Raw genomic sequence first — 18,984 nt, forward strand, 5'->3', positions numbered from 1 at the left:
TGACCCCTTGACCTTAAAGAACAGACGGTGAAGCACTTTTCTCCTCTGGATGGAGGAGAGGCAGGGTTGTTCATAGATATGGAATGGTATGTAGCTTTTCAGATGTGGTTTTTTTATCCATTGGTTTCACTGAATTGTTTTTTCTCTGTAACAAAGGAGTTTTCATTTTTGGAGGGGACAGTGTATTGAAAAATGAATGTGGTATAAACCCTTAGAACAAATGAAGTGATTTGCTGAGGATCTTCAGAGCAGGAATTCGGTTCCAGGTCTGGAATTCTGGGCTTGGAGTCATGAAGACCCATGTTCAAATCTAGCCTCAGACACTGACTACCTCTGTGGCCTTGGGCAAATCACTTAATGTCTATTTGCTTCAGTTTCTTCAAATATAAAATGGGAATAATAGCAATACCTACCTTGGAAGGTTTTTGTGAGGATCAAATGAAATAATGTTTGTAAAGTGCTTAGCACAGTGCCTGGCACACAGGAGGTGCTACGTAAATATATAGATGCTAGCTATATTTTAGCTAACTATTAGCTAACTGTTAAATAGCTAACTGTTCAGCTAACTACTAAATCCAATGTTCTTTCCTCCACACCAGCTATCTCAGTTTCACAGTTGTTCAGTCACATCTGACCCTTTGTGACTCCATGGGACTGTAGCCCACCAATGACGTCTGTGGGATTTTCTTGGCCATTTTCTTCTCCAGTGGATTAAGGCAAATAGCATTTAGGTGATTTGGGCAGGGTCACACAGCTTGTGAGTGTCTGAAGTCAGACATGAACTCAGGTCTTTGTGACTCCAAATCCAGTGCACTATCCACTGAGTAACCTAGCTGCCTCCTCAGTTTCACCTACACACAATTAAATTGACATTTGACTCATTCTCAATTCAAAGTAAACCCCTTACTAAAGATGTTATGCTTCCTTGTAGCATCTCCAAATTGACTGGAAATTGGTGGCTATGTTAGGGTCAGGGACCCTGAAGAGTAATATTATCTAGTGGCATACAGGGCAAGAACTCCAGTTTTAGAATCCAAGAAAACTGAGTTTGAGTTCCTTGCTGTACCACACTGTGTGATTGAGAGCAGGTCTTTATAAATGAATTCAGCAAGCATTTATTAAGCACCTATATCAAGTCAAGTCATGAAGCATTTTATTAAGTGCCTATATACCAGATACTGTGTGAAGTGCTAAGTTTACAAAGAAAAGCAAAAGTAGTACTTCAGGGGGCTCACAGTCTAATGGGGGAGACAACATGTGAACAACTATGTATATGCAAAATAGACATAAGGAAAATTGGACATAATTTCAAAAGGAAGGCATTATTCAGGGTGGAAGTGGGGGATAGGGTGCAACTAGGAAAGGCCTCTTGGAGAAGGTGGGATGTGAACTGAGATTTGAAGGAAGCCAGGAGGCAGAGGTGAAGAGCAGGAGCATCCCAGACATAGGGGCAGCCAGTGAAGACGACTAGAGCTGGGATCTTATGGGAAGAACAGCAGAAGGCCAGTATTGCCAGATCTTAGAGCACGTGGAGGGAAGTAAGGTTTAAGAAGATTAAAAAGACTGGAAGGGGCTAGGTTGTAAAGGTCTTTAAAAGCCAAACAGAGGATTTCTTGTTTGACCCTGAGGGATGATGTGGTCAGACCTGCTCTTTTAGAAGGTCTCTGAGGCCGCTGAGTGAGACTTGGCTTGGAACAGGGAAAGACCCACCAGAATGTTACTGCAACAATACATCTGTGAGGCACCCCAGATACTGAATTAGGTTCAGAGCACACAAAGACAAAAAAAATATGAAACAATCCTTACCTTCCTGGGCTTTATATTCCCCTTGCTAGGGAAAATATATAAATATACCATGTATACAAAGTAAATACTAAATATTGAGGAGATGGAGGAGCACTAATAACTGTAGAAATCAGGAAATACTTCTTATTGGGGGGTACTTATAGTACTTGAGATTTAAAGAGGAAGAGGCAGTCTCATAAAGTGAACAAAGTGCTTTTTTGGAGTGAGAGGACCTAGATCCTAGATCCACGTCACCTCACTGACCTTAGGGAGGTCACTTTGCTTTCTTAGGCATCGGTTTCTTTATCTATAAAGTGAGAGAGTTGGACTAGGGATTTTGAGGTCTCTTTCAGTTCTCTATCTATAATCTTATGATCAGAAAGCCTTTTTTAAAATAGAACTAGCTAAACCTGCTTGACACTGCAATACATTACACTTTCCCCACATTTACCTCATTATTATCTATGAATGTGTATTAAGGACTATGTATGAGGTTCTCTGCAGAATTTTATGGAACAGAAAAGATGCAGTCCCTGCATCAAATAGAAAATGCCCATCTGGAAGTAGAAAATCAGGAGTCATGGGTCTTCCTGATTGTGAGTGAGTATATTGTTCCATGATAGCATGCAAGGCTTTGTTGAAGAGGTAAAATCGAATAGGGAGGCAGAGGTGTTTGAAGCCCTTTGAATAAAGAGGCTAAAGCATGAGATTCCTAAGTATCTTTATGGTGTAGTAGAAAGTGTATTGGACTTGTAGTCAAGAAATGACGTTTCAGAGAACATGGAACGGTTAATCTGAAGAAGACTAGTATTGATTGAACAGCTCCTGTATGCCCAGGGAGTGGTCCTAGGCACTGCGGATACAAATGCAATGAATGAAACAATCCCTGTTCACAAGTTTACATTCTAATGGAAAATACAGCAAATACATATAAAAATATATACAGCATAACTAGAAAGTTAATGAGTACAAATGTATACGAACTAGCAAAGTCCAAAGTAGTTGGCAGAGAGGGCTGTAGCAGTTATGGGAAAAGGTTGGGGAGTAGTTCTTAGGAAGTGCTTTGTGCAGATTGTGGTGCTTGAGAGGCATATTAAAGCAGGAGGGGGATTGGATAAGTGGGGAGGGAATTCTAGTTGTGGGAGATGGCCAGAACAAAGGAGATGGAGTGTTGTGCATGAAGAACAGAGAGAAGACCAGTTTGGCTCAATTCAGAGTACAGGAAGGAAAATAATGTGCAAGGATACTGGAAAGGTAGATGGGGCCAAGTTGTAAATAGCTTTAAAAGCTGAATAAAATTTGTGTTCTCTCAGAGAGACAATAGGAAGACACTGGAGTTGATTGAATAGGGGAGTCACTGGTCAAATCTGTGTTTAAGGATAGCTACTTTGCATCAGGTAAAAGATGGACTAGAGCAGGGAGAAACTTGAGGCAAGGAGACCAATTAGGAGGCCATGTCAATAATCTAGGTAAGAAAGGATAAGGACCTGAACTAGGGTGTAGCTTGTGAATAGAGAGAAGGGGTTGTGAAGGCAGAAACAGCAAGGCTTAGCAGCTGATTGGATATCAAGCTTATAAACCTGGGAATCTGGAAGAAGCTGAAAATACACTGTCCCCAAAGTCTTAGTTTATTTTTAAGCTTTAATAGCTTAATATACTTTTGGAACACCCTATATTCATCTGGGAGTCATTTTCTTAGAAATGATCATTAAATATGGAAGCCATTGAGGTTACCAAGAGAGTATGAAGGGAGAAGACCCAATGTCCTAGGACAGAACCTTGGGGAACACACACAGGTTATGTGATATGCATGGTGGGCCAGCGGAAGAGACTGAGAAAGAGCATTCAGACAGGTCAGAGGTGAACCAAAAAAGAAAAGTATTTCCATGATCCAGGAGAGAGTGGTCAACATTATCACATATATCAGGTAGATTGAGAAGGATTAGGACTAAGAAAAGAATGATTTGTCAGTTGGGAGATATGGAAAGGGCGGTTTCAATTGAGTGATTCCTTATTCTCTGTCCCTTCCCCCCCATGAGATTATGAATTCCACGAAGGCAAACACAGACATCCCACTCAGAAATCTGTGCGATTCTTTTTGTTACTGTATCTTATTGGTATTGGTATTGCCAGTGTCAGGCAAAAAGAATTTTGCAGAGTTAAGTGCTTACTAAATGTTTGTCAAATTGAATTGAATTTTTATATATCCCATGTAAAACCGTATTGATTTATTTTCAGTATTTGTACCTTGTGCTGAATGCCCTCTTTTCCTCTCAAAAATCTCTTCCTGATTTTCCATTTCCCATAAGATGTCATTTCTCCAAGGTGACTTTGAGAGATTTATTAAACATGCACTTTGCACATGTGGTAGAATGGCTGTTCAGAAGTATACTTAGAAACATCCCACGTGCCAAGGGCCTTCTGTACACTCTACCTAATGAGAGACATCTCAGTAAGACTAGCAAAGTTGACTAGGCCCTGATGATAACATTTAATTATAGAGTTTCTCCTCTCTCTCAGTTCTCTCCAGGTCTTATTTCTTAATTACTTGAGTTTTTTCTTTCTCTCTCTTTCTTTTTTCTTTTCTTTCTCTTTTTTTCTCTTTCTTCTTGCTCTCTTTTTCCTTCCTTCCTTCTTTCTTTTGCCTCTTTTCTACTTGTGTGATTTCTTTCCTGTCTCTGATATGTCATATGAGTATTGAGTAAATACTATAGTAGCTCACAAAATAGAGAGTTCACTCATATTTTAAAAAGCCTTAGATTTGAGTGGGAATGACATATTATCAATGTCTCCACTTCCCAAAGGAAGACTGGCATGTTGGCCAAAGGACAGTTGGACTGACTTGTTTCAAGTTTACCATCAAAATCCATAGCATCATCACTCCTGGCTAAATCTGGGTGGCTACAGATTCCAGGACAGATTGTGTAGGGAGGACTTGAAACAGATTAATCTATAGTGCCTAGCAAAAGCTAAGAATACCTGGCAGGGCTGGGACCAGTTCGTTCTCAATATGTGGCATTGCCCTCAAGCAAGCTTGCATGTGCATACCTAGTCCTGGGGCAAGCCATAAGAAGCATGATACTTCTTAACTCGCAGGTCCAACCATGCCAGTCCCTACTCAGTAAACTCTGGTGTCTCCCTGTTGGTCTCCAGGATCAAATTCAAAATGCTCTGTTTGGCATTCAAAGCCCTTCATAGCCTAATTCCTTCCTACTTTTCCAGTCTTTGGCCTCTGGGCTGTTCAATGAGCAAGACTATCTTTTAGCTTTGGGCATTTTCTCTGACTGCCCCCAGTTCTTAGAATTCTCTTCCTCCTCAACTCCACCCACTGGATTCCCTAATTTCCTTTAAGTCTCAACTAAAATCCCACCTTGTGCAGGAAGCCTTCCCCACCTCCTTAATTCTGGTGCCTTATCTCATTTAATTATTTCCTATTTATCCTGTGTATATCTTGTTTCTACATATTTGTTTGGTTGTTTTCTCCCCCATTAGGTTGTGAGCTCCTTGAAGGCAGGAACTGTCTTTGCCTCTTTTTGTATCCCTAGCAAGGCATAGTTCCTGGCACCTAATAAGTCCTTAATAAATGTATTTTGACTGTCTGACTGACTGAGTAGTGGCAATAATTGTTATTAACATTCCACGGAGGCACCAGTCTTTTCAATGATAAAAATGCATAACGTAGTTTTAGACTATTGCTGTGTGATGCTCTCAGCCTGTGCTCTTGAGTTATATTCCTGAACTATAACCTCAGCGAGTGCTGTGATACATATAGGCATCTTTCACAGGGGTCTGACTTTTAGCCAAGGAGAAAGAACAAAGTGAGCAAGCCATGTGTACGCTCAGAATGGTCTTAAATTGTCTTTTTAAAACAAAACAAAACTTAGAACCTGTGAGGAGGGTTAATGTAATTGGGATTAAGGATCCTTTGTTTCTCATACACTGGTTCTGACTTTGTGAAATGCATCCAAGGACCAGAAAAGTCTAGTCTCAGCCCATTCTCCTCATTTCCAAACTCCATCTGTTGTTTCTTGGCTCTGTTTTATCTTTCCTGCCTTCTCTAGCCCTCTGCCCTCACAAGTCCCAGAAAAAAAAAATGTGGCACAGGTTTGGGCAGCAACCATTTCCAGAGTTTTAGTAGTAGGAGTTAGGAACATGTTGAAGCTGGGAGTGAAAAAGAATGGATGACCACGAGATAGTAATTTTAAAAGACTGCTCTAAAGACTGAATATCCATCTTAGTTCTGTGACATTTGGAAAGTCACCAGATGTGGCTCAATCAGAAAGTTTGTCTACATTTCTTCCCAGTCCCCAAATTACCCAATTACAAGCCAGCAAGCATTTACTAAGTGCTTACTTGTGCCAGACGTTGTAGTTACTACTAGCAATAAAAATGCAAGTAAAAAGAAAGTCACAAATTTCCTGTAACCTCCACACAACATATATGTGAATGAACATGCATCTCCTTTTTCAAACAAGTCTATGTGGTCTTGTTGTACAAAATAAGTACAAAATATTCATGTAGCTTTTTTTCTTAAATCCTTAGACTTTGAGGAAAAGTTACATTGGCCTAATTTGGAATGACTACAATCAGAACTGTCAAAAATAGAATGAGCTGCCTTGGGCAGTAGGGAGTTCCCCATCGCTAGAAACCTTAAAGCTGAACTTGAATGGCCCCTTGGAAATATTACAAGGAGAATTCATGCTTCAGGTTCTAACCAAGTTAGCCTACCTTAGATGAGCAGAGCCATGATGATTTTGGAGATCACTTCCAAATAGGAGATTCCATGGGATTACTGGAACTGACCAAAAAGAAGTCAACTTAGTTTTCTTTGTGGAGATAGAATTTGGCATCCTGGTCAGCAGGAACAGACCTGACAGGAAGGCTGTAGTGGCTGCAGGTTAGGAATTCCAGTGCTTCATGTTTTTTGAGTGAAGTTGTTCTCTCACAATTACATACTCTTCAGATCAGACACATTCTTTCCCTTTTTTTCAGATTAGACAGATGTTGGTTTGTCAGTTTGTAAGGCTGACTGGCTGGGGGAGGTTTTGTTTTGACATTCTGCCATAATGGAGTTGTGACCTGAAGCAGCGAGGTGCACAGTAAATAGAGCCGCAGGGCCGGGCATCAGGAAGATCAGAGTTCAAATCTGGTCTTGGACACTTATCATCTCTGTGACCCTGGGAAAGTCACTTAACCTCTGCCTGCCTCCCTTTCCTCATTGGTAAAATGAGGATAGTAATATCAACTGCCTCTTGGGTTTTTTGTGAGGACAAAATGAGTTGTTTGTAAAGTGCTTTGCAACCCTTAAAGCACTGTACAAATGTTAGCTATTATTATTTTTTTAAATGTTTATCATGCTTCTTCCCCAAGCAGTCTGCAATCTACTCTCCTCATCAGCAAGTCAGCTTCCTCAAAGACAAAACTTCTCCTTCCTGGAATTTGTTTATTTCCTCTTGTCCCTGGCTAGGGGTCAACCTGTTCCTTATAGCTTATGGCAGCAAACATCATTTGAAGTTGACTTCCCATCCTAAAATTCATGGTTTAAGTTCAATAGAACTCTCTCCTTTCCCACTTTCCCCTCCCTCTCTCCATCTTCACCAGCACCACCACCACTGCCACCAGCAACAACATCCCCTAGGCTTCTCAACAAAACCTGCCTCCAGTGCACCAAGTAGCTACATTCTAGAAGTCAATTTGCCATGGTGATAGAGAATTGGAAGTGTTAACTGTCTTTGGACAGAATCCGAGTTTGGAGGCAGCTTGTGCTTTATTGAGTGAACTGGAATCTAAAGGAGAGGAGTTTCTGTCTTGGCACCAGCCCAGCTGGCAGCAGGTAGCTGAACCAGCCAGGTCGAGGAAAACTAATAAAGAACACATCCTCTCAATTACTGTGCCAAGGCCAATGAAACACTGCCGTAAATGCAGACAAGATCCTGGTTTGGGAAGCTGATAAACCAAATGAGTTTCCCTCTATTCTTTTCTGTTGTTTGCCTTGCTTACCCTCTGTACCATGCAGACTTCATTTAGAAAATCCTGTTGGGCTTGCAAAGTAAGCAGGAGTTAGTTAATCTTTTGGTAATGGTTGCCATGGGGATTGCTTAAGTTGGTGTGTGTGTTCATGGACATACACATACATGCATACACATTCTGTACAATACCATACAACCCCTTTGGACTCTTGTGTGCTTTCTACGAATCTGTTCCAACTACAAACACTGTGAGAAGTGCTACAGAGTGGAGGGGCCTGGTAAACTGTTTCAAGCCCTGGATCTTCCAGTTCTTCAAAGCCAAGGAATGGCAAGGGGAAGCCAGAGGCAACTGTAGGAAGCTGGGGAAGTACCCGGCTGCCCTTTGTCATTCCCACTGCAGGCAGGTTTGGCTCTTTGTTTTTCTCTTTTAATGGGGTGAATGGAGGTAATCACTCTCTCATGGTTTGGGTGGTGTCGATGATTGTCTTTCTGTAAGTCTGGGCTCAGTCTTAGGGCACAGGTGATGCTGGAAGGGTAGCATCTGCTAGGTCAGTACCTAGGACAGGGAGGAAGCCAGCTTTCTAAGATTTACAGGACAAAAAGCATGGTATAATAAATAGAGAGCCAGCCTCAGAATTAGGACAGCCTGAGTTCAAGTCCCTGTTTTGCCATGTACTAGCTGGGCAAGTTGTTTAACGTCTTAGTTTAACCACAAGCAACTCTCTAAGAGTAAGTGTTGATCTGTTCTGTTTCAGTCGTGTCTGACTCTTTATGACCCCATTTGAGGTTTTCTTGGCAAAGATGCTAGAGAGGTTTGCCATTTCCTTCTCCAGCTCATTTTACAGATAAATAGACTAAGGCAAAGAGGGTTAAGTGATTTAACCAGGGTCACACAGTTAGTAAATGTCTGAGGTCACATTTGAACTCAGGTCTTCCTGACTCCTCTATCCATTCTGTCCACTGTGCTATCTAGCTGTTGTACTGGTCAGCAAAGACTTGAGGTTTCTCACCAGAGTTCTCTGTACCAATGAAATCATATATTCAAACAAAATGTAAATGTGCAAGGACACATGTACACACATACAAATACAAACACATACCCATAGCTGGGATCCAGGAAATCAGTAGACATCAGGACAATTCAAATGCTGTAAACTGCGAAGTTGGACAGTTAGGATTTCTAAACCAGAGTTAGGATTCCATCGACAGCCAGTGTATCAGTGGGGAGAGAAACCTGTACTCTGTACCCAAAGCCGGACTTTGAACTTGGACAAAGATAGTCATGGTGGGAAGACATTTCTTACTTTACATTTCCCTCTAAAGAGGAGTCTGAGATTGAGCACAGGAGAGGGATTACAAATGTTCAAGAGGCACAAAGGAAAAACTAAGCTTGGAGCAGTAATGGGGCTTCTATCAGCATCCAGCTTGAAGGGAGCAGCTAGGAAGTTGGATGAGGATTAGCCTAAAGAGGTAATTGCTGTCTGAAATGCTTTGGCTGAGGTTCAAGCAGCTGCTGTAGAATGCACTGATCCCTACAGGGCTTTCAGGAAGACAGGGAGCTCCTTTGATTCAAAGATAGGATCATTTCCTCCTTTTGTGTTCTTCTGTAGTGCCTAGGACACAGTAGGTATGCAAACGTGCTTCTAAATGGGCGGATCTAGTTGGTGCTAATAAGCTAAAACTGGCCCTGCTGACTTTGTAAGGTGGAGGGGGTTTGGGGGTTGATTATGAGATTGAGTCTTGTGCTTTCTTCTTCCCTAAGTAGTTGTTGGCATGAAATACAGACCCTTCAAGAAGAATACTTTTCCAGTTTGCTTTCTGCTTTGTCCCATGCTCATAGAATCATAGATCTAAGACGGAAAAGACCTTGAAGATTGTCTGATCCAACTTCTCCTTTTATAAATTGGGAAACTGAGGCTTAGAAAGAGATTAAGTTGAATGATTGGCCTAAGATTATACAGGTAGTGAGCAGAATTGGAATTTGGACCCAGATCCTCACTACAAATCTAGGCTCTTTCCATTATGTTATGCTGTCCATATATGTTATACTTATAATTATGTAAATTTACTCTATAACTGTTCATTCCTTCATTATACTGAAAAGAGTAAGAGGCTACATGTACTACTTATATTTAATCATAAAGAACAAACTAGGGGCAGCTAGGTGGTGCAGGGGATAGAGCACCAGTGCAGGAGTCAGGAGGACCTGAGTTCAAATCTCACCTCAGACACTTGACACTCACTAGCTGTGTGACCTTGGGCAAGTCACTTAACCCCAATTGCCTCCTCCTGGGTCATCTCCAGTTATCCTGATGAATATCTGGTCACTGGATTCAGATGGCTCTGGAGGAGAAGTGAGGCTGGTGACCTTCACAGCCCTCTCTCTCTCAAAAACAAAGTCAAGTGCAAGTCATGTCATTATTTCTCTGATGACATGGTCTTCCTTAGCAACGAAGGACAAACACACAAATAAGAAACTGTAGGTATCCCTTGTTTTTTAATAAACTAGCTTTGAACTTTTGAAATGATAATGTATGACATTCATTTTGCAAATTTTGGGACTTCATGCTTAGGAATTTTCAGACTAGAGTGTAGTAGTATTCTAGAATCTCAGCATTGAAAGGAATCCTAGGAGACTCTTAAAGCACTTAAAGCACTCCTAAAGGAATTCCTTCTGCAACATCCATGACCAGAGTCATCCAGCCTTTGTTTAACTTTTACATTGGCAGAGAGGTCATTCCCTGACCAGGTTTCCTAGTCCATTTTTGGATAGCTATAATTATTAGAAAGTTCTTTCTTTAAAAAAAAAAAAAAGATTCTTCCTTTTATTGAGCTGAAACAGGAGTCTGAAACTTCCCTTTGTGTAGTTCCATCCCCTGGAGTTATATGGGATGGATCTCTTCTACATAAATCTAGATAACAACCCTTCAAATACTTGAAGGTGGTGACTGTATACTCCTCTCCCCCACACCAAACTTCTCCAAGTTAAACATTATGTATTATACAGTGGTACCTATTAATGAAATATGATATTGGGTCCTGTTGGTACATGCTTCTGGATACCAGTAATTTGTTTCCTACTTTTATGCAAACAGAATTGCCTCTCCATGTCCTTCATTCATATAGAGGTCTAGTTTCCTTAGTTATAAAGTAGGTATACTAATTATACATATTTTTTCTATAAAATGGAATTAACATAATTTTGATACTTGCTTCAAGGATAGGTGAAATTAGGCTGAGGATCAGATCTTATCTGAGAGCCAGAAACTCGAACCATTCTTTGCCATCTGCTGAGCTATGTCTCATTGCTGGTCTGAAACTTGCAATATCTTTTATTAACAAAAGTCCTTCCTTATTTGTTAACCTGTGTACTTAAAAAATGAGACTTCTCTGGCTCTCTCCTCCTCAGCTCCTAGATTCCTACTCACTGAGCTTCTGAGATTTCAGGTCAAGCATAGCCCTCAGAGAAGGCATTGAGAGAGCTCATTAGTCTATGTCAAGAAAACATGTGCTACTCAGAAGACCCCTGTGCCACATGTGGGAGGACGAAGACAAGATTCCTGTAGGATGACCAGGCAGGGGTGGGTTTGGATCTGCATCGTTGAAAGAAATACACACATATCAATGAGACAATATTGGAATAAGAAAGCTCTATATTGACTCTGCTTCCATCATTAAATAAGAATACACATAAACTATCATAGAGCAATGAGAACCTGGTCTGTGTTGTTTTTTAGAACAGCATTAGTCTTGAGTGTTAAGCTTAACTCTCTTAGCTCAGAGTTATCTAGGAAACTGCATCAGGATGATTTTTTTTTTCTTCCTCACTTTATTCCTGGGTGGCAGAAACAGTCAAGGAACTGAGAAATTGGGCTTACTATGTGCCAGTTGCAGCTTTCACAAGCCATAGTAGTTGAAAACTGAAGACAAACCGACATAAAGTAATCATAGTTCTTACCAGCTATCTGACAAAAGGTCATCATATGTGCCTGCATCTTTTTACTGAGAGCAAGGTGATCTTGGCATGGGCAGCTGATATAGAAGAAGAAAGAGTCGTTAGATACAGATTTTGGTGCAAGCTCTGCCACTAGCTCCTAGGGTGACCTTTGTTGACTGCCGAAGTGTGAGACTAGAAGGGACCCCTGAGGCTCATCTAGTCCAGCCCGCAGCAAGAATTATCTTTGTATGTTTGTATATACATATATACATGGTACTGAATTCCTATGGGGATTGACAGTATTGACTGTGTCACACACACACATATACATGGTACCTCTTTATATATCATATACCCTAGTTCAACTTTCCTCTCTGCCATGTTGCCCCTGTGTATGTGTATTTGTAGGGTTCTAATCTCAAGTTTTAGCCAATTAATCTTAGGTAGAGTCACTTCCTTTCAGTTTCCTCATCTGTCCTATAAAATTTCTTAACTGGTTTCCTTCTGCTTTCTCTCCTTTAATCCATCTATGTACTTATGCTAGAATAAGCATTCTAAGACACTTTGTATCTTGTTAAGGGCCTACAGTGGCTCCTTTTTGCCTACAATATCAAATCCTAGCTCCTTTTCCTAACATTTCTAACATTCTAACATTTCATAAGCACATAGGTAGTGTCAGATCAGGATTTGAACCCAAATCCGCTTACCCCAGATCTAGAATTCTTTCACTTAGTCTAATCTGTTCCTATACAACAAAAATTCTCAAATTTTTTTGGCCTCAGGACCTCAGTCTTAAAAATTATTAAGGACCCTAAAAAACTTTTATTTTTATGAATCATATATTAATATTTACTGCTAAAATTAAAATGGATAAAATTTTAAAATGTTCATTCATTTTAAATAATAGTAAACCTATTACATATTAACATAAATAACATTTACTAAAAATAACTATTTCCTAAACCAAAAATAATTTAGTGAGAAAAATGGCATTGCTTTACATATTTTGGCAAATCTTATTATCAGGCTTAATGAAAGGCAACATTCTCATATCTGCTTTTGAATTCAGTCTGTTGTAATATGTTGTTTTAGTTTAAGGTATATGAATAAAATCCAGCCACACATAGATATGTTGGGTCCACTACAAATTTATACGATCTAATGTGGGCCCTCACAGCTGCATGCCAGTCCTTTTATCCTTTCCTGATTGACAGTCACATTCCTCATGGGACCTATACAAAATATTCTTCTCTCTCTTCAAACCCCTCCCTCTCCCCCTTAGCAGAGGGTGAGGTCATCCCTCTCCTGTATAGTTCCATACTTCACATCTCACCAAATGCAGCCCATTCTCTTCTCCTTTACTCCTCTCACAAAAGTTAAGGTGACCCTTCTCCTTGCCAACACCAACTACTCTCCTTGTGCCTTTGATCCCATTCCTTTTAATCTACTCTGTGAGTGTGCCCCATTCAATCATTCCATCTCTCCCCCTAATTACTACCTTTCCTTATCTGCTGGTACCTTCTTCACTGCCTCTTAACATTTCCTTATCTCCTCCATCCTTAAAATACATTCACTTAGGTCAAAAGATCTGAGCAAATAGTTCTCAAAAGAGAAACTGCAAGCTATTACAACCATATGCGAGAATGTTCCAAGTTTTTAAAAGCCCTAATGTTTCATCTCATACCCAACAAATTGGCAACAATGACAAAACATGAGAGCATGAGCATAGTCAGTAGTAAAGGGTTTGTGGGGAGATGGGCACACTGATGCTTAGGTGGATCTGGGGGCTAGTACAGCCATTATGGAAAGCAATTTGGAATTATATAAATAAAATAGCTGAAATATTGATCTCTTTTGACGCAGTGATTCCACTGCTGGCATATACTCCAAGGATGTCAGTGACATAAAGAAAGGCTTTTTATACACCAAAGTAGTTATAGCAGCAGTATAATAGTAAAGAAGTGGAAACAAAATAGATGTCTACCAGTTGGGAAATGGCTAAACACAGTGTGGCACATGGATCAAATGGAATATTATTACTGTTATAAGAAATGAGCAACATGATAAATAAAGAGAAGCATGGAAAAGCATACATGAGCTAATGCAAACTGAAGTAAGCCAAGACAGGAAAACAATATACAAGATAACTCTGACAATCTAAATGAAAAGAACAGCAGCCACAAAACAATCAAAAATGAATGTTTGAACGTTATAAAGCTAGGCCCCAGGGAAGAGATATGAGGAGATACCTTCCTTTACTCATGTGCAGAACACTGAATACACTGTCAGTTGTTTTCAGTGTATTTTTTTTTTGTTTTGTTGAATTTTAAAAAATTATTTATTATAAAAGATGACTTTCTAGGAAGGAGAAGGGATGCAACGGGAAATCTAGGTGATTTAAAAGCAAAAAATACCAATAAAGATCTATTTTCCTAATGATACATTCTCTTGGCCCTACAAGCCTCTCAAGCTGTTGTCCAGTATTTATCTCTTTCATAGCCAAATGTCTAGAAAAAGCTATCTCCCCTCATTGGCTTCAACTTTTTACTTTTTAGCCCTTTGTGATCAGATTTTTCACCATACTACTCTAATGAAAATGTCGGCTTCATGGTCAACAGTGATCCCCTTATAGCTAAATCAGATAGTGGTTTCTCAGTCCTCATCCTGATTTGTCTTCTTTGAAGCATTTAACATTCTTGACATAACTCTTCCTTCTGGATATACTTCCTGCATTTTCATGATACTCTCCATTATGATTCTCTTCCTGTCTATCTGAGACAGTGTAATGTGGTGGAAAGAACCTTGGCTTTGGAGTCAGAGACCTGGATTCAAATATCGACTCTGATGCTTACGTTGGTCAAATTACTTAAAACTCCCATGTACTTCAGTGTCCTCTTCATTAAATTGAGGGGGCTGGATTAGATGGTCTCTGAGACCCTTCTCAGCTCTAAATCTGTGATCCTATCTCATTTTGTGAGAGTTGCAGAGTTGGAAGAGACATCCATAACCATCCAGTTCAACTCGTGTCTGAAACAAATTCCACTATGACATGCCCATGCAAGTGTTCATCCAACTCATTTCACTTTTAGATAAGAAGTTTTTCCTGACGTAACTTAAATTTGCTTTTCAACTTTCTCCCGTTGTTACTGGTTCCAGACCAAATAGAACAAATCTATTGTCTTCCACACAGCCTTTCAGATATTTGAAGAAAACTATCAGCCCCCACCCTGTTCCTTTGTCTTCTCTAAGCTAAACATCTCCAGTTCTTTCTATCTTTCTGGCATGGACTCAAACTCTTTACCTTCCTAATTACCCTCCTCTGGACACTACGCAGCTTATGTCTTTCTGAAGTACTCCAGATATGTCTGACTAGGGCAGAGTACAGAGGGACTATCATATTTTTGTGCATGAAACCTATGCCTCTCTTATTGCAGTCCATGATAGCATTAGCTTTTTTGCCACTATATTACATTGGTGACTCTGTCCCTATATATGTGTCCAGTTAAGTGCCAAACTTTGTCATTTCTGACTCCAAAATAATCTCTCAGGTCCCTTTCTCCCCCCGTTATGGTTACTAGTTCAGGCCTTCATCACTTCTTGTCCACTCAACTGTAGTCTGTTGTTCTACACAGCTGCGCAAATGATCTCTCTAAATTTCAAGTCTGACTACATCTTAGTCTCGATTAGTGTAAATATTGAATAAGAAGTCACATTATTCAAATTTTTACTATTCAGAGTTATATGTAAAATATGGTAATTGGTTCTAGCCCAATAGAAATATGTAGTGAAAATTTTCAAAAATAAGTTTTTTTGTTAATTAATAAAATAGCAAAGGATAAGAAAAATATATTTCTGATTCAAGTTTACTACAAAATAATAGAAGAGTTATATAAAGAAAATATTTTAAAATTATTGAATATAGTATCTAAAAATAAGCCTATCCTGATGATATATGAAAATGTAGTATTCTTTGAAATATTTAGCAGCATAGACTGGACTCTCTTCCTTTTCTCTAAATCTTCATACATGCATTGATAGATGTAGAGAGTTTTATCTACATATTGGCAAATTTGCACAGCTTACGTTCTCATACAGTGAACCAAGTATAGTTGAATGACCTCAGGCATTCTCTAAAATTAAGAATACTTTAAATGCAATATTGTTGTCCTTGCAATATTCTTTAGCAAGTGGGCTGAAAACCAGTCTTTTGAAAGCAGCTTTAGTCATCTATGCTTTCTTATTTGACTGTCAAACAACTGGAAGCGATTGATGGTTGTACAGCCTTTCAGTGCAGATTTCAAGACATTAAAAAAAAATTTTGGTTTTCATTTAAGATCTTGTTTTGCAGTAAAAGTGATAGGCAATCATTAGATACTTTATATCCAAGTTGAATTTTTTTCCTTTCTTAGAAGTATAAGTTATTATGGAAGGCATTCTTTCCCAAAGTAAGCCTGTTTTATCCATATTTTAAAAAATTGTTGATCAGTGTATCTACTTCAATTATTTTCTTCAAAACATCAAACTTTCATGAAAAATGTAGTCACTGTATAGAGTGGAAGGGATATGATTTGCATGAGTAGAGGATGGAGTCGCCATAGAAATCAAATATATTGTGAAGTAGCCCCTTGATTATAAGCACCCACCTGGTGGACACTGGTTCTTCAAAGACTGTAGAATAGTTTGTGTTCCATCAATTGTGGATGCCACATTTTGAAGGGATATTCACAGATTGAAGCACCTAGAGAAGAGCGACCAGGATGTCCTTGGGAAAAGACACTACATTTGTTCTTTATCACGTAGAGCTTGTGCTTTAAAAGACTCAAGAACTCTGATAACCAACCAGAATTCCAAAGGATTAAGGACAGAACATGTTACTCAGCTCCAGATAGAGAGCTGATGGATTCAGAGTACAGATCAAAGCATGTTTTGTTTTGTTTTGTTTTTTAAATATGGCTAATGCAGGAATTTGTCTTTCTTGACCATACGTTTACAATAGGCTTTGTTTTTCTTTCTTTCTCCGTGTAAGAGAGGGAGAAATAGGAAAGAGATAATTCAGAACTAAAAATAAAATTGAATTTTAAAAAAACATACAGTCATAGATGTAGAACTAGTAGGTTATGTAGTCCAGCCCATGAAGAAATTAGTCACAGAGTCGTAAATGTCAGAGTTCAGATTCAAATCCAGTGTTCCTAACTCCAAATCCAGCATTCTTTGCTCTTGTACCATACTGTGGAAAACTAGATATAAAACCAGATATGACTCCCAGTTAGGGAGGTTACCTATTGTCATGGTCATTCACATAGTAGTTGAGAACTGCCCTTGAAGCTGAAATGTGAATTAGGGTAACTTAAGAGCATTAGATTTTGAATTAGGGGACCTAGGCTCAAATCTTAGTTCTTTTTATTGACTATCGACTCATGTAGCCTTGAACAAGTCACTTCTCTTCTCTGGGACTCAGTTTCCTAATCTGTAAAAATTAGATGACTGAACTATGATGTGGCCAGGGTTTCTTCCAGCCCAAAATCCCATGATCATCCTGTGAACTAAAGCAACCCTAATGTGAAAAGTAAAAATTATTTACATGCATATGCTGTTTACTTTTTTTTGAAGCAATTTCATGTGACTTGACCATCCTGTGAGGAAGATAGAGATTATCCCCGTTTTATAAAAGACAAGACTGAGGCTCACAGGGTAAGCTCCTTGAGGTCAAAGACCACGCCTTACCCTTCTTTGTATCTGTCACAACGCTTTATATGGTTTCTTGTAGGTAGTCGGTATCTGATCAATTGTTGAGTCAATGTCAACAACATCAGTAACAATTATTATATAGAAGGTCCTTAAGGCCTACTGGAACAACAAAGATGGTATACCAAGTGATTGGGGCTGAATATGAAACAGCACAGTACTGCGGTGAAAGCGATAGGCTAGAAGTCACTGGTTCAGATTCCCTTCTTGACTGTCCCTAACCTTTTGCCTTCTGACAGATGCCATATCTCATTTTCCCATTATGTAAAACATTATATAATATATCCCTCCTCTCCCTGTGTGACACATCAGCCATCAGAATCTTGTGAGAATAATGAATGTGAAAGTGCTTTTGAAAGCACAAAGTATAACATGAATGTAAGAGATTATTTTTGGGAAATCAGAGGCTCAGTGCTTCATGGTGGAAACTCCTCTTTTTCACCCACCTTGCATCAAAGTCCCATGTTTAGATGGTAGCTGTTATTCTTGGACTCACTTTCTGGCTTTGCTATACGTTCATGGAGCATACAGAACAGGTAGTCTAAACTGTACAAAGGGAAGCCAACCTTCAGTGGGTTGGTAATGTATAAGACCTCCAAGCTCTACTATGGCATTTATATAGTTTGAGCTCCTCATAGCCCCCCACTACCAGAGAGAAATATTTCTTCTGCCCCAAAAGCCTCTCAAGGGGGCAAGTTTGATAGAAATACCTCCTAGAGTATAGTGTGAAAACAACCAAACTGATGCAAATTCTTATCCTCTGATTACTATTCACAACCATCCAGGAAGATCTTGTCCAACTGAAAATCTGCTCATTATCAGGTTCTTCCTTGTATGTCATTGACAACCTCTAAAACATTTGTTCTCTAAACTCTAAAGCTTTGTTCTCAGAGCTTAGGAGTTTATTGGAAATATATATGCTCAGGACTTCCTTTTCTGTCCATTAATTGGGGGTGGGGAGTAAGGAGGAGAATCTCTGAGATAATACTTGCCAACTTTCTGGTCTGAATTTTGAAGAGATGCAGTGAAAAGAGTACTGGACTGGAAGTCAGGAGAACTGAATTTTAATTCCCTCTCTGTAACTAATTGGCCCTATAATCTTTGTGAAAAACCTCTCTAGGTTTCAGTTTCATCTTTAAAATGAGAAGAGTTGAACTCGACCATAGAATTGTAGAGTTTAAAGGGACTTCAGGGCTCATCCCAGTCAAACCCCTATTCAAAGCATTTGGATTTTATAACATCTTTGAAAGTGGGAAATTCATTAATCCCTGTGCAGCCTGTCCCTTCCATTTCTGAATAACAGTGTGTTAAAGATATTTTTTGTAGATTGTAACATTGTAAGTTCCTTAAGCAGAACCTGTGCTTTATTCATCCTTATTTCCCTAGCATCTAGTACAGTATCTTTCACAATGTAGATGCTTCTATGTTTTTTTGAAATTTATCCCAAATTGAGCTGAATTTCTACTCATTGCTTTTAGTTCTACCCTGTAAATGAAAACACAGCGATTTCTGTGATCCTCATTCAGTCAGTTAACAAGCAAGCATATA

The 18,984-nt window shown here is 39.3% G+C and overlaps 1 protein-coding gene and 1 long non-coding RNA gene across 8 annotated transcripts in view; one reads left to right on the forward strand and one right to left on the reverse strand.

Moving 5' to 3' along the window:
• The window catches only part of LOC140504598 (uncharacterized), a 162,488-nt gene extending 153,130 nt beyond the window's left edge, over positions 1–9,358 (reverse strand). Inside the window, exon 1 of the long non-coding RNA XR_011967156.1 lies at positions 6,514–9,358. This is a non-coding gene — a long non-coding RNA (uncharacterized lncRNA). The remainder of the gene's footprint in view (positions 1–6,513) is intronic.
• The window catches only part of SCMH1 (Scm polycomb group protein homolog 1), a 179,038-nt gene that overhangs the window by 119,457 nt on the left and 40,597 nt on the right, over positions 1–18,984 (forward strand). The gene's annotated exons all lie outside the window — the stretch shown is intronic.

The sequence above is a fragment of the Notamacropus eugenii genome, chromosome 5 (assembly GCF_028372415.1).
Source record: "Notamacropus eugenii isolate mMacEug1 chromosome 5, mMacEug1.pri_v2, whole genome shotgun sequence".
NCBI lineage: Eukaryota > Metazoa > Chordata > Mammalia > Diprotodontia > Macropodidae > Notamacropus > Notamacropus eugenii.